The sequence below is a fragment of the Epinephelus lanceolatus genome, chromosome 4, assembly GCF_041903045.1.
Source record: "Epinephelus lanceolatus isolate andai-2023 chromosome 4, ASM4190304v1, whole genome shotgun sequence".
Classification (NCBI taxonomy): Eukaryota; Metazoa; Chordata; class Actinopteri; order Perciformes; family Serranidae; genus Epinephelus; species Epinephelus lanceolatus.
In genome coordinates this window covers 13,110,629-13,134,501 of record NC_135737.1, presented here as the reverse complement: position 1 = coordinate 13,134,501, position 23,873 = coordinate 13,110,629, and the positions used below count along the sequence as shown (strand labels likewise).

Genomic DNA, 23,873 nt, shown 5'->3' with positions numbered 1-23,873 from the left:
AAGCTAACATGGCCAGGCTGTCCATTGATCGCCAATAAATGAGGCAAAAACCTAAGTGAGTTCACACCAGACAAAGATAAATGACACTGCAATCAAGTGTTGTTTGATCTGCATTTAAAAGAAAAAAGTCAGCGGAAAGACTAAAAAACAGGCCTGTCTCCTCACATTAGAGAAACGGCGTGATCCGCCCGCTGCTGCCACCTATTGGTCTGGAGTGTGAACAACACTTTGTTAAAAATATATCCACATGCTTCTCTGTTTGAAACTAAAGGAAAGAAGAAAATAATATTATAAATAAAAGCGCAACCATATGAAGAGTGTTTGCCTTTCTTTTGACATATCGGCACAGACCCGACTGTGGCAAACAGCGGCAGAAATTATGCAGAGTGGATTTTCACGTTGGGGGAATGGATCTATTCATCTGACTGAACTGGCAGCTAGTGGTCTCACTCAACAGGTACCGGTTCAATTCATTTTACAGTGAGATGCATGTAACAGGTCCTCAAAAGGAAAGTGCCAGACAGTGGCGAAAAGTTCAAACACGGCCAAAGTTCCAAAAAGAGAAGTTGGGCAAGTGTGTAAATGATGCCATAGCGCATGACTATTAGAAATGCGCACCTGGTAGAGGGGCTCAGTCAACACATACGCAATTTGCACGCTAGCATGGCGAAAACAAGAAATCAAGGCGAGGGCACATTAGAGACACGTCCTACGTGGTCTGTTTTCAACACGTTGAGGGAGGGGGGTGCACCGTTTCTGGAAGTGCTGCAATAACAGGTCGATGCGTGGAGTGGACGGGGCAAGCCCCTTTTCCATCTCCCTGTTCCAAAAAGCAATTTAATATATGGTCCCCAGGTAGAGGACGTATCGGATATTAAACTGATAAGAACAGATACTACACTTGATCTTAGCCAAAAGGCCGAGAAGCGATACTGACTGCTGAGTGAAGTGGGAGACTCAGTCTCCTCATTGAGACTCTAGCTCGCGGGTTCAATATGATTTCGATCGCTACAAAAACACACGGCAGACTGTGAACGTGAAGTTCGATGTTTTATGACTGATGGGCAACACAAATATGCATCCGATCGCAGACTTTTATTACAAAAGGTTATGGGAGTTAACGCGGGCCGAAAAGTGATACTGCCAATGGGTCAGCGGAAAAGGAGGGAGTCACAGCACGGTCTCTCGCGCCGACTGGTCGTAATCTGCTGTGTTTTTTTCGGCATGTTGTCAACCTTCAGAAGATTTCAAAACATAGAGTGCATCCATCATAAATATCTGCAAACTAAAGTAAACAATTTAAGATTTGTCTCTACTCGTTGACTGTCTTTATATTAACAACGGAGAGCCGCTGCCACTGTGACTTGACGCGTTTCACTGAAAAATGCCCCACTTTTAATACGGTGGGCGGGGGCATCAGTTGCAACCCACATATTATTCTAAATGACTGAGTGTGAGGATATAACAATATCATAGGAGCTTCTTTTGCTTCTTCAGTAGTGGCACAGATGTGAAGTGATGCGGTACCGACTTGCACTGACACAACGGGCAAGGGCAAAGCCTGTGATTGAGCGTGAAATGGCGTTTGATGCACGCGGTTCTCTAGTGCCATATGCTGCCACAGCTGTTGGTTGCATTAAACAAGCACATCAGGGGAGAGCGCGAACGCAGTCCCCCACTACCAGAAATTATGCAGTCGAGATTCCCACATTTGGGGAATTCGCAGAGGTCAGCTCAATCGGAGTGCAGTGACCGAGCCTCGCCCTGGGTGAACCACCTTCTTGATCATGGTATCTCCCCCGCCAGGTAAGTATGATTTGTACACCTCACACACAGGGGCCTCATTCACGGTCATACGATGATAGGTGATGGTGCTGGCAATGTATAGCAATGACCAGTCCAGAACCACACACTATAAAGGCTCTGATAATCTACAGGACGCTAATATACAAGAGACACTTTTGTAGTGAGACTGAACAAAACTTGTTCACATTTTACTTGAGAGAAATGGGCACATATCTCATCACGCCATGCTGTATATCCATAGTAAAAGCTAAGCTAACATGGCCAGGCTGTCCATTGATCGCCAATAAATGAGGCAAAAACCTAAGTGAGTTCACACCAGACAAAGATAAATGACACTGCAATCAAGTGTTGTTTGATCTGCATTTAAAAGAAAAAAGTCAGCGGAAAGACTAAAAAACAGGCCTGTCTCCTCACATTAGAGACACGGCGTGATCCGCCCGCTGCTGCCACCTATTGGTCTGGAGTGTGAACAACACTTTGTTAAAAATATATCCACATGCTTCTCTGTTTGAAACTAAAGGAAAGAAGAAAATAATATTATAAATAAAAGCGCAACCATATGAAGAGTGTTTGCCTTTCTTTTGACATATCGGCACAGACCCGACTGTGGCAAACAGCGGCAGAAATTATGCAGAGTGGATTTTCACGTTGGGGGAATGGATCTATTCATCTGACTGAACTGGCAGCTAGTGGTCTCACTCAACAGGTACCGGTTCAATTCATTTTACAGTGAGATGCATGTAACAGGTCCTCAAAAGGAAAGTGCCAGACAGTGGCGAAAAGTTCAAACACGGCCAAAGTTCCAAAAAGAGAAGTTGGGCAAGTGTGTAAATGATGCCATAGCGCATGACTATTAGAAATGCGCACCTGGTAGAGGGGCTCAGTCAACACATACGCAATTTGCACGCTAGCATGGCGAAAACAAGAAATCAAGGCAAGGGCACATTAGAGACACGTCCTACGTGGTCTGTTTTCAACACGTTGAGGGAGGGGGGTGCACCGTTTCTGGAAGTGCTGCAATACCAGGTCAATGCGTGGAGTGGACGGGGCAAGCCCCTTTTCCATCTCCCTGTTCCAAAAAGCAATTTAATATATGGTCCCCAGGTAGGGGACGTATCGGATATTAAACTGATAAGAACAGATACTACACTTGATCTTTGCCAAAAGGCCGAGAAGCGATACTGACTGCTGAGTGAAGTGGGAGACTCAGTCTCCTCATTGAGACTCTAGCTCGCGGGTTCAATATGATTTCGATCGCTACAAAAACACACGGCAGACTGTGAACGTGAAGTTCGATGTTTTATGACTGATGGGCAACACAAATATGCATCCGATCGCAGACTTTTATTACAAAAGGTTATGGGAGTTAACGCGGGCCGAAAAGTGATACTGCCAATGGGTCAGCGGAAAAGGAGGGAGTCACAGCACGGTCTCTCGCGCCGACTGGTCGTAATCTGCTGTGTTTTTTTCGGCATGTTGTCAACCTTCAGAAGATTTCAAAACATAGAGTGCATCCATCATAAATATCTGCAAACTAAAGTAAACAATTTAAGATTTGTCTCTACTCGTTGACTGTCTTTATATTAACAACGGAGAGCCGCTGCCACTGTGACTTGACGCGTTTCACTGAAAAATGCCCCACTTTTAATACGGTGGGCGGGGGCATCAGTTGCAACCCACATATTATTCTAAATGACTGAGTGTGAGGATATAACAATATCATAGGAGCTTCTTTTGCTTCTTCAGTAGTGGCACAGATGTGAAGTGATGCGGTACCGACTTGCACTGACACAACGGGCAAGGGCAAAGCCTGTGATTGAGCGTGAAATGGCGTTTGATGCACGCGGTTCTCTAGTGCCATATGCTGCCACAGCTGTTGGTTGCATTAAACAAGCACATCAGGGGAGAGCGCGAACGCAGTCCCCCACTACCAGAAATTATGCAGTCGAGATTCCCACATTTGGGGAATTCGCAGAGGTCAGCTCAATCGGAGTGCAGTGACCGAGCCTCGCCCTGGGTGAACCACCTTCTTGATCATGGTATCTCCCCTGCCAGGTAAGTATGACTTGTACACCTCACACACAGGGGCCTCATTCACGGTCATACGATGATAGGTGATGGTGCTGGCAATGTATAGCAATGACCAGTCCAGAACCACACACTATAAAGGCTCTGATAATCTACAGGACGCTAATATACAAGAGACACTTTTGTAGTGAGACTGAACAAAACTTGTTCACATTTTACTTGAGAGAAATGGGCACATATCTCATCACGCCATGCTGTATATCCATAGTAAAAGCTAAGCTAACATGGCCAGGCTGTCCATTGATCGCCAATAAATGAGGCAAAAACCTAAGTGAGTTCACACCAGACAAAGATAAATGACACTGCAATCAAGTGTTGTTTGATCTGCATTTAAAAGAAAAAAGTCAGTGGAAAGACTAAAAAACAGGCCTGTCTCCTCACATTAGAGACACGGCGTGATCCGCCCGCTGCTGCCACCTATTGGTCTGGAGTGTGAACAACACTTTGTTAAAAATATATCCACATGCTTCTCTGTTTGAAACTAAAGGAAAGAAGAAAATAATATTATAAATAAAAGCGCAACCATATGAAGAGTGTTTGCCTTTCTTTTGACATATCGGCACAGACCCGACTGTGGCAAACAGCGGCAGAAATTATGCAGAGTGGATTTTCACGTTGGGGGAATGGATCTATTCATCTGACTGAACTGGCAGCTAGTGGTCTCACTCAACAGGTACCGGTTCAATTCATTTTACAGTGAGATGCATGTAACAGGTCCTCAAAAGGAAAGTGCCAGACAGTGGCGAAAAGTTCAAACACGGCCAAAGTTCCAAAAAGAGAAGTTGGGCAAGTGTGTAAATGATGCCATAGCGCATGACTATTAGAAATGCGCACCTGGTAGAGGGGCTCAGTCAACACATACGCAATTTGCACGCTAGCATGGCGAAAACAAGAAATCAAGGCAAGGGCACATTAGAGACACGTCCTACGTGGTCTGTTTTCAACACGTTGAGGGAGGGGGGTGCACCGTTTCTGGAAGTGCTGCAATACCAGGTCAATGCGTGGAGTGGACGGGGCAAGCCCCTTTTCCATCTCCCTGTTCCAAAAAGCAATTTAATATATGGTCCCCAGGTAGGGGACGTATCGGATATTAAACTGATAAGAACAGATACTACACTTGATCTTTGCCAAAAGGCCGAGAAGCGATACTGACTGCTGAGTGAAGTGGGAGACTCAGTCTCCTCATTGAGACTCTAGCTCGCGGGTTCAATATGATTTCGATCGCTACAAAAACACACGGCAGACTGTGAACGTGAAGTTCGATGTTTTATGACTGATGGGCAACACAAATATGCATCCGATCGCAGACTTTTATTACAAAAGGTTATGGGAGTTAACGCGGGCCGAAAAGTGATACTGCCAATGGGTCAGCGGAAAAGGAGGGAGTCACAGCACGGTCTCTCGCGCCGACTGGTCGTAATCTGCTGTGTTTTTTTCGGCATGTTGTCAACCTTCAGAAGATTTCAAAACATAGAGTGCATCCATCATAAATATCTGCAAACTAAAGTAAACAATTTAAGATTTGTCTCTACTCGTTGACTGTCTTTATATTAACAACGGAGAGCCGCTGCCACTGTGACTTGACGCGTTTCACTGAAAAATGCCCCACTTTTAATACGGTGGGCGGGGGCATCAGTTGCAACCCACATATTATTCTAAATGACTGAGTGTGAGGATATAACAATATCATAGGAGCTTCTTTTGCTTCTTCAGTAGTGGCACAGATGTGAAGTGATGCGGTACCGACTTGCACTGACACAACGGGCAAGGGCAAAGCCTGTGATTGAGCGTGAAATGGCGTTTGATGCACGCGGTTCTCTAGTGCCATATGCTGCCACAGCTGTTGGTTGCATTAAACAAGCACATCAGGGGAGAGCGCGAACGCAGTCCCCCACTACCAGAAATTATGCAGTCGAGATTCCCACATTTGGGGAATTCGCAGAGGTCAGCTCAATCGGAGTGCAGTGACCGAGCCTCGCCCTGGGTGAACCACCTTCTTGATCATGGTATCTCCCCTGCCAGGTAAGTATGACTTGTACACCTCACACACAGGGGCCTCATTCACGGTCATACGATGATAGGTGATGGTGCTGGCAATGTATAGCAATGACCAGTCCAGAACCACACACTATAAAGGCTCTGATAATCTACAGGACGCTAATATACAAGAGACACTTTTGTAGTGAGACTGAACAAAACTTGTTCACATTTTACTTGAGAGAAATGGGCACATATCTCATCACGCCATGCTGTATATCCATAGTAAAAGCTAAGCTAACATGGCCAGGCTGTCCATTGATCGCCAATAAATGAGGCAAAAACCTAAGTGAGTTCACACCAGACAAAGATAAATGACACTGCAATCAAGTGTTGTTTGATCTGCATTTAAAAGAAAAAAGTCAGCGGAAAGACTAAAAAACAGGCCTGTCTCCTCACATTAGAGACACGGCGTGATCCGCCCGCTGCTGCCACCTATTGGTCTGGAGTGTGAACAACACTTTGTTAAAAATATATCCACATGCTTCTCTGTTTGAAACTAAAGGAAAGAAGAAAATAATATTATAAATAAAAGCGCAACCATATGAAGAGTGTTTGCCTTTCTTTTGACATATCGGCACAGACCCGACTGTGGCAAACAGCGGCAGAAATTATGCAGAGTGGATTTTCACGTTGGGGGAATGGATCTATTCATCTGACTGAACTGGCAGCTAGTGGTCTCACTCAACAGGTACCGGTTCAATTCATTTTACAGTGAGATGCATGTAACAGGTCCTCAAAAGGAAAGTGCCAGACAGTGGCGAAAAGTTCAAACACGGCCAAAGTTCCAAAAAGAGAAGTTGGGCAAGTGTGTAAATGATGCCATAGCGCATGACTATTAGAAATGCGCACCTGGTAGAGGGGCTCAGTCAACACATACGCAATTTGCACGCTAGCATGGCGAAAACAAGAAATCAAGGCGAGGGCACATTAGAGACACGTCCTACGTGGTCTGTTTTCAACACGTTGAGGGAGGGGGGTGCACCGTTTCTGGAAGTGCTGCAATACCAGGTCGATGCGTGGAGTGGACGGGGCAAGCCCCTTTTCCATCTCCCTGTTCCAAAAAGCAATTTAATATATGGTCCCCGGGTAGGGGACGTATCGGATATTAAACTGATAAGAACAGATACTACACTTGATCTTAGCCAAAAGGCCGAGAAGCGATACTGACTGCTGAGTGAAGTGGGAGACTCAGTCTCCTCATTGTGACTCTAGCTCGCGGGTTCAATATGATTTCGATCGCTACAAAAACACACGGCAGACTGTGAACGTGAAGTTCGATGTTTTATGACTGATGGGCAACACAAATATGCATCCGATCGCAGACTTTTATTACAAAAGGTTATGGGAGTTAACGCGGGCCGAAAAGTGATACTGCCAATGGGTCAGCGGAAAAGGAGGGAGTCACAGCACGGTCTCTCGCGCCGACTGGTCGTAATCTGCTGTGTTTTTTTCGGCATGTTGTCAACCTTCAGAAGATTTCAAAACATAGAGTGCATCCATCATAAATATCTGCAAACTAAAGTAAACAATTTAAGATTTGTCTCTACTCGTTGACTGTCTTTATATTAACAACGGAGAGCCGCTGCCACTGTGACTTGACGCGTTTCACTGAAAAATGCCCCACTTTTAATACGGTGGGCGGGGGCATCAGTTGCAACCCACATATTATTCTAAATGACTGAGTGTGAGGATATAACAATATCATAGGAGCTTGTTTTGCTTCTTCAGTAGTGGCACAGATGTGAAGTGATGCGGTACCGACTTGCACTGACACAACGGGCAAGGGCAAAGCCTATGATTGAGCGTGAAATGGCGTTTGATGCACGCGGTTCTCTAGTGCCATATGCTGCCACAGCTGTTGGTTGCATTAAACAAGCACATCAGGGGAGAGCGCGAACGCAGTCCCCCACTACCAGAAATTATGCAGTCGAGATTCCCACATTTGGGGAATTCGCAGAGGTCAGCTCAATCGGAGTGCAGTGACCGAGCCTCGCCCTGGGTGAACCACCTTCTTGATCATGGTATCTCCCCTGCCAGGTAAGTATGACTTGTACACCTCACACACAGGGGCCTCATTCACGGTCATACGATGATAGGTGATGGTGCTGGCAATGTATAGCAATGACCAGTCCAGAACCACACACTATAAAGGCTCTGATAATCTACAGGACGCTAATATACAAGAGACACTTTTGTAGTGAGACTGAACAAAACTTGTTCACATTTTACTTGAGAGAAATGGGCACATATCTCATCACGCCATGCTGTATATCCATAGTAAAAGCTAAGCTAACATGGCCAGGCTGTCCATTGATCGCCAATAAATGAGGCAAAAACCTAAGTGAGTTCACACCAGACAAAGATAAATGACACTGCAATCAAGTGTTGTTTGATCTGCATTTAAAAGAAAAAAGTCAGCGGAAAGACTAAAAAACAGGCCTGTCTCCTCACATTAGAGACACGGCGTGATCCGCCCGCTGCTGCCACCTATTGGTCTGGAGTGTGAACAACACTTTGTTAAAAATATATCCACATGCTTCTCTGTTTGAAACTAAAGGAAAGAAGAAAATAATATTATAAATAAAAGCGCAACCATATGAAGAGTGTTTGCCTTTCTTTTGACATATCGGCACAGACCCGACTGTGGCAAACAGCGGCAGAAATTATGCAGAGTGGATTTTCACGTTGGGGGAATGGATCTATTCATCTGACTGAACTGGCAGCTAGTGGTCTCACTCAACAGGTACCGGTTCAATTCATTTTACAGTGAGATGCATGTAACAGGTCCTCAAAAGGAAAGTGCCAGACAGTGGCGAAAAGTTCAAACACGGCCAAAGTTCCAAAAAGAGAAGTTGGGCAAGTGTGTAAATGATGCCATAGCGCATGACTATTAGAAATGCGCACCTGGTAGAGGGGCTCAGTCAACACATACGCAATTTGCACGCTAGCATGGCGAAAACAAGAAATCAAGGCGAGGGCACATTAGAGACACGTCCTACGTGGTCTGTTTTCAACACGTTGAGGGAGGGGGGTGCACCGTTTCTGGAAGTGCTGCAATACCAGGTCGATGCGTGGAGTGGACGGGGCAAGCCCCTTTTCCATCTCCCTGTTCCAAAAAGCAATTTAATATATGGTCCCCGGGTAGGGGACGTATCGGATATTAAACTGATAAGAACAGATACTACACTTGATCTTAGCCAAAAGGCCGAGAAGCGATACTGACTGCTGAGTGAAGTGGGAGACTCAGTCTCCTCATTGTGACTCTAGCTCGCGGGTTCAATATGATTTCGATCGCTACAAAAACACACGGCAGACTGTGAACGTGAAGTTCGATGTTTTATGACTGATGGGCAACACAAATATGCATCCGATCGCAGACTTTTATTACAAAAGGTTATGGGAGTTAACGCGGGCCGAAAAGTGATACTGCCAATGGGTCAGCGGAAAAGGAGGGAGTCACAGCACGGTCTCTCGCGCCGACTGGTCGTAATCTGCTGTGTTTTTTTCGGCATGTTGTCAACCTTCAGAAGATTTCAAAACATAGAGTGCATCCATCATAAATATCTGCAAACTAAAGTAAACAATTTAAGATTTGTCTCTACTCGTTGACTGTCTTTATATTAACAACGGAGAGCCGCTGCCACTGTGACTTGACGCGTTTCACTGAAAAATGCCCCACTTTTAATACGGTGGGCGGGGGCATCAGTTGCAACCCACATATTATTCTAAATGACTGAGTGTGAGGATATAACAATATCATAGGAGCTTGTTTTGCTTCTTCAGTAGTGGCACAGATGTGAAGTGATGCGGTACCGACTTGCACTGACACAACGGGCAAGGGCAAAGCCTATGATTGAGCGTGAAATGGCGTTTGATGCACGCGGTTCTCTAGTGCCATATGCTGCCACAGCTGTTGGTTGCATTAAACAAGCACATCAGGGGAGAGCGCGAACGCAGTCCCCCACTACCAGAAATTATGCAGTCGAGATTCCCACATTTGGGGAATTCGCAGAGGTCAGCTCAATCAGAGTGCAGTGACCGAGCCTCGCCCTGGGTGAACCACCTTCTTGATCATGGTATCTCCCCTGCCAGGTAAGTATGACTTGTACACCTCACACACAGGGGCCTCATTCACGGTCATACGATGATAGGTGATGGTGCTGGCAATGTATAGCAATGACCAGTCCAGAACCACACACTATAAAGGCTCTGATAATCTACAGGACGCTAATATACAAGAGACACTTTTGTAGTGAGACTGAACAAAACTTGTTCACATTTTACTTGAGAGAAATGGGCACATATCTCATCACGCCATGCTGTATATCCATAGTAAAAGCTAAGCTAACATGGCCAGGCTGTCCATTGATCGCCAATAAATGAGGCAAAAACCTAAGTGAGTTCACACCAGACAAAGATAAATGACACTGCAATCAAGTGTTGTTTGATCTGCATTTAAAAGAAAAAAGTCAGCGGAAAGACTAAAAAACAGGCCTGTCTCCTCACATTAGAGACATGGCGTGATCCGCCCGCTGCTGCCACCTATTGGTCTGGAGTGTGAACAACACTTTGTTAAAAATATATCCACATGCTTCTCTGTTTGAAACTAAAGGAAAGAAGAAAATAATATTATAAATAAAAGCGCAACCATATGAAGAGTGTTTGCCTTTCTTTTGACATATCGGCACAGACCCGACTGTGGCAAACAGCGGCAGAAATTATGCAGAGTGGATTTTCACGTTGGGGGAATGGATCTATTCATCTGACTGAACTGGCAGCTAGTGGTCTCACTCAACAGGTACCGGTTCAATTCATTTTACAGTGAGATGCATGTAACAGGTCCTCAAAAGGAAAGTGCCAGACAGTGGCGAAAAGTTCAAACACGGCCAAAGTTCCAAAAAGAGAAGTTGGGCAAGTGTGTAAATGATGCCATAGCGCATGACTATTAGAAATGCGCACCTGGTAGAGGGGCTCAGTCAACACATACGCAATTTGCACGCTAGCATGGCGAAAACAAGAAATCAAGGCGAGGGCACATTAGAGACACGTCCTACGTGGTCTGTTTTCAACACGTTGAGGGAGGGGGGTGCACCGTTTCTGGAAGTGCTGCAATACCAGGTCGATGCGTGGAGTGGACGGGGCAAGCCCCTTTTCCATCTCCCTCTTCCAAAAAGCAATTTAATATATGGTCCCCGGGTAGGGGACGTATCAGATATTAAACTGATAAGAACAGATACTACACTTGATTTTAGCCAAAAGGCCGAGAAGCGATACTGACTGCTGAGTGAAGTGGGAGACTCAGTCTCCTCATTGTGACTCTAGCTCGCGGGTTCAATATGATTTCGATCGCTACAAAAACACACGGCAGACTGTGAACGTGAAGTTCGATGTTTTATGACTGATGGGCAACACAAATATGCATCCGATCGCAGACTTTTATTACAAAAGGTTATGGGAGTTAACGCGGGCCGAAAAGTGATACTGCCAATGGGTCAGCGGAAAAGGAGGGAGTCACAGCACGGTCTCCCGCGCCGACTGGTCGTAATCTGCTGTGTTTTTTTCGGCATGTTGTCAACCTTCAGAAGATTTCAAAACATAGAGTGCATCCATCATAAATATCTGCAAACTAAAGTAAACAATTTAAGATTTGTCTCTACTCGTTGACTGTCTTTATATTAACAACGGAGAGCCGCTGCCACTGTGACTTGACGCGTTTCACTGAAAAATGCCCCACTTTTAATACGGTGGGCGGGGGCATCAGTTGCAACCCACATATTATTCTAAATGACTGAGTGTGAGGATATAACAATATCATAGGAGCTTGTTTTGCTTCTTCAGTAGTGGCACAGATGTGAAGTGATGCGGTACCGACTTGCACTGACACAACGGGCAAGGGCAAAGCCTGTGATTGAGCGTGAAATGGCGTTTGATGCACGCGGTTCTCTAGTGCCATATGCTGCCACAGCTGTTGGTTGCATTAAACAAGCACATCAGGGGAGAGCGCGAACGCAGTCCCCCACTACCAGAAATTATGCAGTCGAGATTCCCACATTTGGGGAATTCGCAGAGGTCAGCTCAATCGGAGTGCAGTGACCGAGCCTCGCCCTGGGTGAACCACCTTCTTGATCATGGTATCTCCCCTGCCAGGTAAGTATGACTTGTACACCTCACACACAGGGGCCTCATTCACGGTCATACGATGATAGGTGATGGTGCTGGCAATGTATAGCAATGACCAGTCCAGAACCACACACTATAAAGGCTCTGATAATCTACAGGACGCTAATATACAAGAGACACTTTTGTAGTGAGACTGAACAAAACTTGTTCACATTTTACTTGAGAGAAATGGGCACATATCTCATCACGCCATGCTGTATATCCATAGTAAAAGCTAAGCTAACATGGCCAGGCTGTCCATTGATCGCCAATAAATGAGGCAAAAACCTAAGTGAGTTCACACCAGACAAAGATAAATGACACTGCAATCAAGTGTTGTTTGATCTGCATTTAAAAGAAAAAAGTCAGCGGAAAGACTAAAAAACAGGCCTGTCTCCTCACATTAGAGACACGGCGTGATCCGCCCGCTGCTGCCACCTATTGGTCTGGAGTGTGAACAACACTTTGTTAAAAATATATCCACATGCTTCTCTGTTTGAAACTAAAGGAAAGAAGAAAATAATATTATAAATAAAAGCGCAACCATATGAAGAGTGTTTGCCTTTCTTTTGACATATCGGCACAGACCCGACTGTGGCAAACAGCGGCAGAAATTATGCAGAGTGGATTTTCACGTTGGGGGAATGGATCTATTCATCTGACTGAACTGGCAGCTAGTGGTCTCACTCAACAGGTACCGGTTCAATTCATTTTACAGTGAGATGCATGTAACAGGTCCTCAAAAGGAAAGTGCCAGACAGTGGCGAAAAGTTCAAACACGGCCAAAGTTCCAAAAAGAGAAGTTGGGCAAGTGTGTAAATGATGCCATAGCGCATGACTATTAGAAATGCGCACCTGGTAGAGGGGCTCAGTCAACACATACGCAATTTGCACGCTAGCATGGCGAAAACAAGAAATCAAGGCGAGGGCACATTAGAGACACGTCCTACGTGGTCTGTTTTCAACACGTTGAGGGAGGGGGGTGCACCGTTTCTGGAAGTGCTGCAATACCAGGTCGATGCGTGGAGTGGACGGGGCAAGCCCCTTTTCCATCTCCCTCTTCCAAAAAGCAATTTAATATATGGTCCCCGGGTAGGGGACGTATCACATATTAAACTGATAAGAACAGATACTACACTTGATCTTAGCCAAAAGGCCGAGAAGCGATACTGACTGCTGAGTGAAGTGGGAGACTCAGTCTCCTCATTGTGACTCTAGCTCGCGGGTTCAATATGATTTCGATCGCTACAAAAACACACGGCAGACTGTGAACGTGAAGTTCGATGTTTTATGACTGATGGGCAACACAAATATGCATCCGATCGCAGACTTTTATTACAAAAGGTTATGGGAGTTAACGCGGGCCGAAAAGTGATACTGCCAATGGGTCAGCGGAAAAGGAGGGAGTCACAGCACGGTCTCTCGCGCCGACTGGTCGTAATCTGCTGTGTTTTTTTCGGCATGTTGTCAACCTTCAGAAGATTTCAAAACATAGAGTGCATCCATCATAAATATCTGCAAACTAAAGTAAACAATTTAAGATTTGTCTCTACTCGTTGACTGTCTTTATATTAACAACGGAGAGCCGCTGCCACTGTGACTTGACGCGTTTCACTGAAAAATGCCCCACTTTTAATACGGTGGGCGGGGGCATCAGTTGCAACCCACATATTATTCTAAATGACTGAGTGTGAGGATATAACAATATCATAGGAGCTTGTTTTGCTTCTTCAGTAGTGGCACAGATGTGAAGTGATGCGGTACCGACTTGCACTGACACAACGGGCAAGGGCAAAGCCTGTGATTGAGCGTGAAATGGCGTTTGATGCACGCGGTTCTCTAGTGCCATATGCTGCCACAGCTGTTGGTTGCATTAAACAAGCACATCAGGGGAGAGCGCGAACGCAGTCCCCCACTACCAGAAATTATGCAGTCGAGATTCCCACATTTGGGGAATTCGCAGAGGTCAGCTCAATCGGAGTGCAGTGACCGAGCCTCGCCCTGGGTGAACCACCTTCTTGATCATGGTATCTCCCCTGCCAGGTAAGTATGACTTGTACACCTCACACACAGGGGCCTCATTCACGGTCATACGATGATAGGTGATGGTGCTGGCAATGTATAGCAATGACCAGTCCAGAACCACACACTATAAAGGCTCTGATAATCTACAGGACGCTAATATACAAGAGACACTTTTGTAGTGAGACTGAACAAAACTTGTTCACATTTTACTTGAGAGAAATGGGCACATATCTCATCACGCCATGCTGTATATCCATAGTAAAAGCTAAGCTAACATGGCCAGGCTGTCCATTGATCGCCAATAAATGAGGCAAAAACCTAAGTGAGTTCACACCAGACAAAGATAAATGACACTGCAATCAAGTGTTGTTTGATCTGCATTTAAAAGAAAAAAGTCAGCGGAAAGACTAAAAAACAGGCCTGTCTCCTCACATTAGAGACACGGCGTGATCCGTCCGCTGCTGCCACCTATTGGTCTGGAGTGTGAACAACACTTTGTTAAAAATATATCCACATGCTTCTCTGTTTGAAACTAAAGGAAAGAAGAAAATAATATTATAAATAAAAGCGCAACCATATGAAGAGTGTTTGCCTTTCTTTTGACATATCGGCACAGACCCGACTGTGGCAAACAGCGGCAGAAATTATGCAGAGTGGATTTTCACGTTGGGGGAATGGATCTATTCATCTGACTGAACTGGCAGCTAGTGGTCTCACTCAACAGGTACCGGTTCAATTCATTTTACAGTGAGATGCATGTAACAGGTCCTCAAAAGGAAAGTGCCAGACAGTGGCGAAAAGTTCAAACACGGCCAAAGTTCCAAAAAGAGAAGTTGGGCAAGTGTGTAAATGATGCCATAGCGCATGACTATTAGAAATGCGCACCTGGTAGAGGGGCTCAGTCAACACATACGCAATTTGCACGCTAGCATGGCGAAAACAAGAAATCAAGGCGAGGGCACATTAGAGACACGTCCTACGTGGTCTGTTTTCAACACGTTGAGGGAGGGGGGTGCACCGTTTCTGGAAGTGCTGCAATACCAGGTCAATGCGTGGAGTGGACGGGGCAAGCCCCTTTTCCATCTCCCTGTTCCAAAAAGCAATTTAATATATGGTCCCCAGGTAGGGGACGTATCGGATATTAAACTGATAAGAACAGATACTACACTTGATCTTAGCCAAAAGGCCGAGAAGCGATACTGACTGCTGAGTGAAGTGGGAGACTCAGTCTCCTCATTGAGACTCTAGCTCGCGGGTTCAATATGATTTCGATCGCTACAAAAACACACGGCAGACTGTGAACGTGAAGTTCGATGTTTTATGACTGATGGGCAACACAAATATGCATCCGATCGCAGACTTTTATTACAAAAGGTTATGGGAGTTAACGCGGGCCGAAAAGTGATACTGCCAATGGGTCAGCGGAAAAGGAGGGAGTCACAGCACGGTCTCTCGCGCCGACTGGTCGTAATCTGCTGTGTTTTTTTCGGCATGTTGTCAACCTTCAGAAGATTTCAAAACATAGAGTGCATCCATCATAAATATCTGCAAACTAAAGTAAACAATTTAAGATTTGTCTCTACTCGTTGACTGTCTTTATATTAACAACGGAGAGCCGCTGCCACTGTGACTTGACGCGTTTCACTGAAAAATGCCCCACTTTTAATACGGTGGGCGGGGGCATCAGTTGCAACCCACATATTATTCTAAATGACTGAGTGTGAGGATATAACAATATCATAGGAGCTTGTTTTGCTTCTTCAGTAGTGGCACAGATGTGAAGTGATGCGGTACCGACTTGCACTGACACAACGGGCAAGGGCAAAGCCTGTGATTGAGCGTGAAATGGCGTTTGATGCACGCGGTTCTCTAGTGCCATATGCTGCCACAGCTGTTGGTTGCATTAAACAAGCACATCAGGGAAGAGCGCAAACGCAGTCCCCCACTACCAGAAATTATGCAGTCGAGATTCCCACATTTGGGGAATTCGCAGAGGTCAGCTCAATCGGAGTGCAGTGACCGAGCCTCGCCCTGGGTGAACCACCTTCTTGATCATGGTATCTCCCCTGCCAGGTAAGTATGACTTGTACACCTCACACACAGGGGCCTCATTCACGGTCATACGATGATAGGTGATGGTGCTGGCAATGTATAGCAATGACCAGTCCAGAACCACACACTATAAAGGCTCTGATAATCTACAGGACGCTAATATACAAGAGACACTTTTGTAGTGAGACTGAACAAAACTTGTTCACATTTTACTTGAGAGAAATGGGCACATATCTCATCACGCCATGCTGTATATCCATAGTAAAAGCTAAGCTAACATGGCCAGGCTGTCCATTGATCGCCAATAAATGAGGCAAAAACCTAAGTGAGTTCACACCAGACAAAGATAAATGACACTGCAATCAAGTGTTGTTTGATCTGCATTTAAAAGAAAAAAGTCAGCGGAAAGACTAAAAAACAGGCCTGTCTCCTCACATTAGAGAAACGGCGTGATCCGCCCGCTGCTGCCACCTATTGGTCTGGAGTGTGAACAACACTTTGTTAAAAATATATCCACATGCTTCTCTGTTTGAAACTAAAGGAAAGAAGAAAATAATATTATAAATAAAAGCGCAACCATATGAAGAGTGTTTGCCTTTCTTTTGACATATCGGCACAGACCCGACTGTGGCAAACAGCGGCAGAAATTATGCAGAGTGGATTTTCACGTTGGGGGAATGGATCTATTCATCTGACTGAACTGGCAGCTAGTGGTCTCACTCAACAGGTACCGGTTCAATTCATTTTACAGTGAGATGCATGTAACAGGTCCTCAAAAGGAAAGTGCCAGACAGTGGCGAAAAGTTCAAACACGGCCAAAGTTCCAAAAAGAGAAGTTGGGCAAGTGTGTAAATGATGCCATAGCGCATGACTATTAGAAATGCGCACCTGGTAGAGGGGCTCAGTCAACACATACGCAATTTGCACGCTAGCATGGCGAAAACAAGAAATCAAGGCGAGGGCACATTAGAGACACGTCCTACGTGGTCTGTTTTCAACACGTTGAGGGAGGGGGGTGCACCGTTTCTGGAAGTGCTGCAATAACAGGTCGATGCGTGGAGTGGACGGGGCAAGCCCCTTTTCCATCTCCCTGTTCCAAAAAGCAATTTAATATATGGTCCCCAGGTAGAGGACGTATCGGATATTAAACTGATAAGAACAGATACTACACTTGATCTTAGCCAAAAGGCCGAGAAGCGATACTGACTGCTGAGTGAAGTGGGAGACTCAGTCTCCTCATTGAGACTCTAGCTCGCGGGTTCAATATGATTTCGATCGCTACAAAAACACACGGCAGACTGTGAACGTGAAGTTCGATGTTTTATGACTGATGGGCAACACAAATATGCATCCGATCGCAGACTTTTATTACAAAAGGTTATGGGAGTTAACGCGGGCCGAAAAGTGATACTGCCAATGGGTCAGCGGAAAAGGAGGGAGTCACAGCACGGTCTCTCGCGCCGACTGGTCGTAATCTGCTGTGTTTTTTTCGGCATGTTGTCAACCTTCAGAAGATTTCAAAACATAGAGTGCATCCATCATAAATATCTGCAAACTAAAGTAAACAATTTAAGATTTGTCTCTACTCGTTGACTGTCTTTATATTAACAACGGAGAGCCGCTGCCACTGTGACTTGACGCGTTTCACTGAAAAATGCCCCACTTTTAATACGGTGGGCGGGGGCATCAGTTGCAACCCACATATTATTCTAAATGACTGAGTGTGAGGATATAACAATATCATAGGAGCTTGTTTTGCTTCTTCAGTAGTGGCACAGATGTGAAGTGATGCGGTACCGACTTGCACTGACACAACGGGCAAGGGCAAAGCCTGTGATTGAGCGTGAAATGGCGTTTGATGCACGCGGTTCTCTAGTGCCATATGCTGCCACAGCTGTTGGTTGCATTAAACAAGCACATCAGGGGAGAGCGCGAACGCAGTCCCCCACTACCAGAAATTATGCAGTCGAGATTCCCACATTTGGGGAATTCGCAGAGGTCAGCTCAATCGGAGTGCAGTGACCGAGCCTCGCCCTGGGTGAACCACCTTCTTGATCATGGTATCTCCCCCGCCAGGTAAGTATGATTTGTACACCTCACACACAGGGGCCTCATTCACGGTCATACGATGATAGGTGATGGTGCTGGCAATGTATAGCAATGACCAGTCCAGAACCACACACTATAAAGGCTCTGATAATCTACAGGACGCTAATATACAAGAGACACTTTTGTAGTGAGACTGAACAAAACTTGTTCACATTTTACTTGAGAGAAATGGGCACATATCTCATCACGCCATGCTGTATATCCATAGTAAAAGCTAAGCTAACATGGCCAGGCTGTCCATTGATCGCCAATAAATGAGGCAAAAACCTAAGTGAGTTCACACCAGACAAAGATAAATGACACTGCAATCAAGTGTTGTTTGATCTGCATTTAAAAGAAAAAAGTCAGCGGAAAGACTAAAAAACAGGCCTGTCTCCTCACATTAGAGACACGGCGTGATCCGCCCGCTGCTGCCACCTATTGGTCTGGAGTGTGAACAACACTTTGTTAAAAATATATCCACATGCTTCTCTGTTTGAAACTAAAGGAAAGAAGAAAATAATATTATAAATAAAAGCGCAACCATATGAAGAGTGTTTGCCTTTCTTTTGACATATCGGCACAGACCCGACTGTGGCAAACAGCGGCAGAAATTATGCAGAGTGGATTTTCACGTTGGGGGAATGGATCTATTCATCTGACTGAACTGGCAGCTAGTGGTCTCACTCAACAGGTACCGGTTCAATTCATTTTACAGTGAGATGCATGTAACAGGTCCTCAAAAGGAAAGTGCCAGACAGTGGCGAAAAGTTCAAACACGGCCAAAGTTCCAAAAAGAGAAGTTGGGCAAGTGTGTAAATGATGCCATAGCGCATGACTATTAGAAATGCGCACCTGGTAGAGGGGCTCAGTCAACACATACGCAATTTGCACGCTAGCATGGCGAAAACAAGAAATCAAGGCAAGGGCACATTAGAGACACGTCCTACGTGGTCTGTTTTCAACACGTTGAGGGAGGGGGGTGCACCGTTTCTGGAAGTGCTGCAATACCAGGTCAATGCGTGGAGTGGACGGGGCAAGCCCCTTTTCCATCTCCCTGTTCCAAAAAGCAATTTAATATATGGTCCCCAGGTAGGGGACGTATCGGATATTAAACTGATAAGAACAGATACTACACTTGATCTTTGCCAAAAGGCCGAGAAGCAATACTGACTGCTGAGTGAAGTGGGAGACTCAGTCTCCTCATTGAGACTCTAGCTCGCGGGTTCAATATGATTTCGATCGCTACAAAAACACACGGCAGACTGTGAACGTGAAGTTCGATGTTTTATGACTGATGGGCAACACAAATATGCATCCGATCGCAGACTTTTATTACAAAAGGTTATGGGAGTTAACGCGGGCCGAAAAGTGATACTGCCAATGGGTCAGCGGAAAAGGAGGGAGTCACAGCACGGTCTCTCGCGCCGACTGGTCGTAATCTGCTGTGTTTTTTTCGGCATGTTGTCAACCTTCAGAAGATTTCAAAACATAGAGTGCATCCATCATAAATATCTGCAAACTAAAGTAAACAATTTAAGATTTGTCTCTACTCGTTGACTGTCTTTATATTAACAACGGAGAGCCGCTGCCACTGTGACTTGACGCGTTTCACTGAAAAATGCCCCACTTTTAATACGGTGGGCGGGGGCATCAGTTGCAACCCACATATTATTCTAAATGACTGAGTGTGAGGATATAACAATATCATAGGAGCTTCTTTTGCTTCTTCAGTAGTGGCACAGATGTGAAGTGATGCGGTACCGACTTGCACTGACACAACGGGCAAGGGCAAAGCCTGTGATTGAGCGTGAAATGGCGTTTGATGCACGCGGTTCTCTAGTGCCATATGCTGCCACAGCTGTTGGTTGCATTAAACAAGCACATCAGGGGAGAGCGCGAACGCAGTCCCCCACTACCAGAAATTATGCAGTCGAGATTCCCACATTTGGGGAATTCGCAGAGGTCAGCTCAATCGGAGTGCAGTGACCGAGCCTCGCCCTGGGTGAACCACCTTCTTGATCATGGTATCTCCCCTGCCAGGTAAGTATGACTTGTACACCTCACACACAGGGGCCTCATTCACGGTCATACGATGATAGGTGATGGTGCTGGCAATGTATAGCAATGACCAGTCCAGAACCACACACTATAAAGGCTCTGATAATCTACAGGACGCTAATATACAAGAGACACTTTTGTAGTGAGACTGAACAAAACTTGTTCACATTTTACTTGAGAGAAATGGGCACATATCTCATCACGCCATGCTGTATATCCATAGTAAAAGCTAAGCTAACATGGCCAGGCTGTCCATTGATCGCCAATAAATGAGGCAAAAACCTAAGTGAGTTCACACCAGACAAAGATAAATGACACTGCAATCAAGTGTTGTTTGATCTGCATTTAAAAGAAAAAAGTCAGCGGAAAGACTAAAAAACAGGCCTGTCTCCTCACATTAGAGACACGGCGTGATCCGCCCGCTGCTGCCACCTATTGGTCTGGAGTGTGAACAACACTTTGTTAAAAATATATCCACATGCTTCTCTGTTTGAAACTAAAGGAAAGAAGAAAATAATATTATAAATAAAAGCGCAACCATATGAAGAGTGTTTGCCTTTCTTTTGACATATCGGCACAGACCCGACTGTGGCAAACAGCGGCAGAAATTATGCAGAGTGGATTTTCACGTTGGGGGAATGGATCTATTCATCTGACTGAACTGGCAGCTAGTGGTCTCACTCAACAGGTACCGGTTCAATTCATTTTACAGTGAGATGCATGTAACAGGTCCTCAAAAGGAAAGTGCCAGACAGTGGCGAAAAGTTCAAACACGGCCAAAGTTCCAAAAAGAGAAGTTGGGCAAGTGTGTAAATGATGCCATAGCGCATGACTATTAGAAATGCGCACCTGGTAGAGGGGCTCAGTCAACACATACGCAATTTGCACGCTAGCATGGCGAAAACAAGAAATCAAGGCGAGGGCACATTAGAGACACGTCCTACGTGGTCTGTTTTCAACACGTTGAGGGAGGGGGGTGCACCGTTTCTGGAAGTGCTGCAATACCAGGTCGATGCGTGGAGTGGACGGGGCAAGCCCCTTTTCCATCTCCCTGTTCCAAAAAGCAATTTAATATATGGTCCCCGGGTAGGGGACGTATCGGATATTAAACTGATAAGAACAGATACTACACTTGATCTTAGCCAAAAGGCCGAGAAGCGATACTGACTGCTGAGTGAAGTGGGAGACTCAGTCTCCTCATTGTGACTCTAGCTCGCGGGTTCAATATGATTTCGATCGCTACAAAAACACACGGCAGACTGTGAACGTGAAGTTCGATGTTTTATGACTGATGGGCAACACAAATATGCATCCGATCGCAGACTTTTATTACAAAAGGTTATGGGAGTTAACGCGGGCCGAAAAGTGATACTGCCAATGGGTCAGCGGAAAAGGAGGGAGTCACAGCACGGTCTCTCGCGCCGACTGGTCGTAATCTGCTGTGTTTTTTTCGGCATGTTGTCAACCTTCAGAAGATTTCAAAACATAGAGTGCATCCATCATAAATATCTGCAAACTAAAGTAAACAATTTAAGATTTGTCTCTACTCGTTGACTGTCTTTATATTAACAACGGAGAGCCGCTGCCACTGTGACTTGACGCGTTTCACTGAAAAATGCCCCACTTTTAATACGGTGGGCGGGGGCATCAGTTGCAACCCACATATTATTCTAAATGACTGAGTGTGAGGATATAACAATATCATAGGAGCTTGTTTTGCTTCTTCAGTAGTGGCACAGATGTGAAGTGATGCGGTACCGACTTGCACTGACACAACGGGCAAGGGCAAAGCCTATGATTGAGCGTGAAATGGCGTTTGATGCACGCGGTTCTCTAGTGCCATATGCTGCCACAGCTGTTGGTTGCATTAAACAAGCACATCAGGGGAGAGCGCGAACGCAGTCCCCCACTACCAGAAATTATGCAGTCGAGATTCCCACATTTGGGGAATTCGCAGAGGTCAGCTCAATCGGAGTGCAGTGACCGAGCCTCGCCCTGGGTGAACCACCTTCTTGATCATGGTATCTCCCCTGCCAGGTAAGTATGACTTGTACACCTCACACACAGGGGCCTCATTCACGGTCATACGATGATAGGTGATGGTGCTGGCAATGTATAGCAATGACCAGTCCAGAACCACACACTATAAAGGCTCTGATAATCTACAGGACGCTAATATACAAGAGACACTTTTGTAGTGAGACTGAACAAAACTTGTTCACATTTTACTTGAGAGAAATGGGCACATATCTCATCACGCCATGCTGTATATCCATAGTAAAAGCTAAGCTAACATGGCCAGGCTGTCCATTGATCGCCAATAAATGAGGCAAAAACCTAAGTGAGTTCACACCAGACAAAGATAAATGACACTGCAATCAAGTGTTGTTTGATCTGCATTTAAAAGAAAAAAGTCAGCGGAAAGACTAAAAAACAGGCCTGTCTCCTCACATTAGAGACACGGCGTGATCCGCCCGCTGCTGCCACCTATTGGTCTGGAGTGTGAACAACACTTTGTTAAAAATATATCCACATGCTTCTCTGTTTGAAACTAAAGGAAAGAAGAAAATAATATTATAAATAAAAGCGCAACCATATGAAGAGTGTTTGCCTTTCTTTTGACATATCGGCACAGACCCGACTGTGGCAAACAGCGGCAGAAATTATGCAGAGTGGATTTTCACGTTGGGGGAATGGATCTATTCATCTGACTGAACTGGCAGCTAGTGGTCTCACTCAACAGGTACCGGTTCAATTCATTTTACAGTGAGATGCATGTAACAGGTCCTCAAAAGGAAAGTGCCAGACAGTGGCGAAAAGTTCAAACACGGCCAAAGTTCCAAAAAGAGAAGTTGGGCAAGTGTGTAAATGATGCCATAGCGCATGACTATTAGAAATGCGCACCTGGTAGAGGGGCTCAGTCAACACATACGCAATTTGCACGCTAGCATGGCGAAAACAAGAAATCAAGGCGAGGGCACATTAGAGACACGTCCTACGTGGTCTGTTTTCAACACGTTGAGGGAGGGGGGTGCACCGTTTCTGGAAGTGCTGCAATACCAGGTCGATGCGTGGAGTGGACGGGGCAAGCCCCTTTTCCATCTCCCTGTTCCAAAAAGCAATTTAATATATGGTCCCCGGGTAGGGGACGTATCGGATATTAAACTGATAAGAACAGATACTACACTTGATCTTAGCCAAAAGGCCGAGAAGCGATACTGACTGCTGAGTGAAGTGGGAGACTCAGTCTCCTCATTGTGACTCTAGCTCGCGGGTTCAATATGATTTCGATCGCTACAAAAACACACGGCAGACTGTGAACGTGAAGTTCGATGTTTTATGACTGATGGGCAACACAAATATGCATCCGATCGCAGACTTTTATTACAAAAGGTTATGGGAGTTAACGCGGGCCGAAAAGTGATACTGCCAATGGGTCAGCGGAAAAGGAGGGAGTCACAGCACGGTCTCTCGCGCCGACTGGTCGTAATCTGCTGTGTTTTTTTCGGCATGTTGTCAACCTTCAGAAGATTTCAAAACATAGAGTGCATCCA

At 45.5% G+C, this 23,873-nt stretch overlaps 23 non-coding genes across 23 annotated transcripts; all 23 read right to left on the bottom strand.

The window, feature by feature from the left end:
- Positions 1-740: 740 nt before the first annotated feature.
- LOC144463395 (U2 spliceosomal RNA) lies at positions 741-931 on the bottom strand. The gene has a single exon (XR_013491537.1). It is a non-coding gene; the product is annotated as a U2 spliceosomal RNA (small nuclear RNA).
- A 719-nt stretch (positions 932-1,650) lies between these two features.
- LOC144463019 (U1 spliceosomal RNA) lies at positions 1,651-1,814 on the bottom strand. Its single transcript, XR_013491161.1, has one exon. It is a non-coding gene; the product is annotated as a U1 spliceosomal RNA (small nuclear RNA).
- A 981-nt stretch (positions 1,815-2,795) lies between these two features.
- LOC144463401 (U2 spliceosomal RNA) lies at positions 2,796-2,986 on the bottom strand. The gene has a single exon (XR_013491544.1). It is a non-coding gene; the product is annotated as a U2 spliceosomal RNA (small nuclear RNA).
- Positions 2,987-3,705: 719 nt separating this feature from the next.
- Positions 3,706-3,869, bottom strand: LOC144462993 (U1 spliceosomal RNA). Its single transcript, XR_013491136.1, has one exon. It is a non-coding gene; the product is annotated as a U1 spliceosomal RNA (small nuclear RNA).
- A 981-nt stretch (positions 3,870-4,850) lies between these two features.
- On the bottom strand, positions 4,851-5,041 carry LOC144463400 (U2 spliceosomal RNA). The gene has a single exon (XR_013491542.1). It is a non-coding gene; the product is annotated as a U2 spliceosomal RNA (small nuclear RNA).
- Positions 5,042-5,760: 719 nt separating this feature from the next.
- LOC144462992 (U1 spliceosomal RNA) lies at positions 5,761-5,924 on the bottom strand. Its single transcript, XR_013491135.1, has one exon. It is a non-coding gene; the product is annotated as a U1 spliceosomal RNA (small nuclear RNA).
- A 981-nt stretch (positions 5,925-6,905) lies between these two features.
- LOC144463327 (U2 spliceosomal RNA) lies at positions 6,906-7,096 on the bottom strand. Its single transcript, XR_013491469.1, has one exon. It is a non-coding gene; the product is annotated as a U2 spliceosomal RNA (small nuclear RNA).
- A 719-nt stretch (positions 7,097-7,815) lies between these two features.
- On the bottom strand, positions 7,816-7,979 carry LOC144462991 (U1 spliceosomal RNA). The gene has a single exon (XR_013491134.1). It is a non-coding gene; the product is annotated as a U1 spliceosomal RNA (small nuclear RNA).
- Positions 7,980-8,960: 981 nt separating this feature from the next.
- Positions 8,961-9,151, bottom strand: LOC144463326 (U2 spliceosomal RNA). Its single transcript, XR_013491468.1, has one exon. It is a non-coding gene; the product is annotated as a U2 spliceosomal RNA (small nuclear RNA).
- Positions 9,152-9,870: 719 nt separating this feature from the next.
- On the bottom strand, positions 9,871-10,034 carry LOC144463009 (U1 spliceosomal RNA). Its single transcript, XR_013491151.1, has one exon. It is a non-coding gene; the product is annotated as a U1 spliceosomal RNA (small nuclear RNA).
- A 981-nt stretch (positions 10,035-11,015) lies between these two features.
- Positions 11,016-11,206, bottom strand: LOC144463361 (U2 spliceosomal RNA). Its single transcript, XR_013491502.1, has one exon. It is a non-coding gene; the product is annotated as a U2 spliceosomal RNA (small nuclear RNA).
- Positions 11,207-11,925: 719 nt separating this feature from the next.
- Positions 11,926-12,089, bottom strand: LOC144462990 (U1 spliceosomal RNA). Its single transcript, XR_013491133.1, has one exon. It is a non-coding gene; the product is annotated as a U1 spliceosomal RNA (small nuclear RNA).
- Positions 12,090-13,070: 981 nt separating this feature from the next.
- Positions 13,071-13,261, bottom strand: LOC144463364 (U2 spliceosomal RNA). Its single transcript, XR_013491505.1, has one exon. It is a non-coding gene; the product is annotated as a U2 spliceosomal RNA (small nuclear RNA).
- Positions 13,262-13,980: 719 nt separating this feature from the next.
- LOC144462989 (U1 spliceosomal RNA) lies at positions 13,981-14,144 on the bottom strand. Its single transcript, XR_013491132.1, has one exon. It is a non-coding gene; the product is annotated as a U1 spliceosomal RNA (small nuclear RNA).
- Positions 14,145-15,125: 981 nt separating this feature from the next.
- On the bottom strand, positions 15,126-15,316 carry LOC144463338 (U2 spliceosomal RNA). The gene has a single exon (XR_013491480.1). It is a non-coding gene; the product is annotated as a U2 spliceosomal RNA (small nuclear RNA).
- Positions 15,317-16,035: 719 nt separating this feature from the next.
- Positions 16,036-16,199, bottom strand: LOC144463055 (U1 spliceosomal RNA). The gene has a single exon (XR_013491197.1). It is a non-coding gene; the product is annotated as a U1 spliceosomal RNA (small nuclear RNA).
- A 981-nt stretch (positions 16,200-17,180) lies between these two features.
- LOC144463394 (U2 spliceosomal RNA) lies at positions 17,181-17,371 on the bottom strand. Its single transcript, XR_013491536.1, has one exon. It is a non-coding gene; the product is annotated as a U2 spliceosomal RNA (small nuclear RNA).
- A 719-nt stretch (positions 17,372-18,090) lies between these two features.
- LOC144463018 (U1 spliceosomal RNA) lies at positions 18,091-18,254 on the bottom strand. Its single transcript, XR_013491160.1, has one exon. It is a non-coding gene; the product is annotated as a U1 spliceosomal RNA (small nuclear RNA).
- Positions 18,255-19,235: 981 nt separating this feature from the next.
- On the bottom strand, positions 19,236-19,426 carry LOC144463404 (U2 spliceosomal RNA). Its single transcript, XR_013491547.1, has one exon. It is a non-coding gene; the product is annotated as a U2 spliceosomal RNA (small nuclear RNA).
- A 719-nt stretch (positions 19,427-20,145) lies between these two features.
- Positions 20,146-20,309, bottom strand: LOC144462987 (U1 spliceosomal RNA). Its single transcript, XR_013491130.1, has one exon. It is a non-coding gene; the product is annotated as a U1 spliceosomal RNA (small nuclear RNA).
- Positions 20,310-21,290: 981 nt separating this feature from the next.
- On the bottom strand, positions 21,291-21,481 carry LOC144463325 (U2 spliceosomal RNA). The gene has a single exon (XR_013491467.1). It is a non-coding gene; the product is annotated as a U2 spliceosomal RNA (small nuclear RNA).
- Positions 21,482-22,200: 719 nt separating this feature from the next.
- Positions 22,201-22,364, bottom strand: LOC144462986 (U1 spliceosomal RNA). Its single transcript, XR_013491129.1, has one exon. It is a non-coding gene; the product is annotated as a U1 spliceosomal RNA (small nuclear RNA).
- A 981-nt stretch (positions 22,365-23,345) lies between these two features.
- Positions 23,346-23,536, bottom strand: LOC144463324 (U2 spliceosomal RNA). Its single transcript, XR_013491466.1, has one exon. It is a non-coding gene; the product is annotated as a U2 spliceosomal RNA (small nuclear RNA).
- Positions 23,537-23,873: the final 337 nt, after the last annotated feature.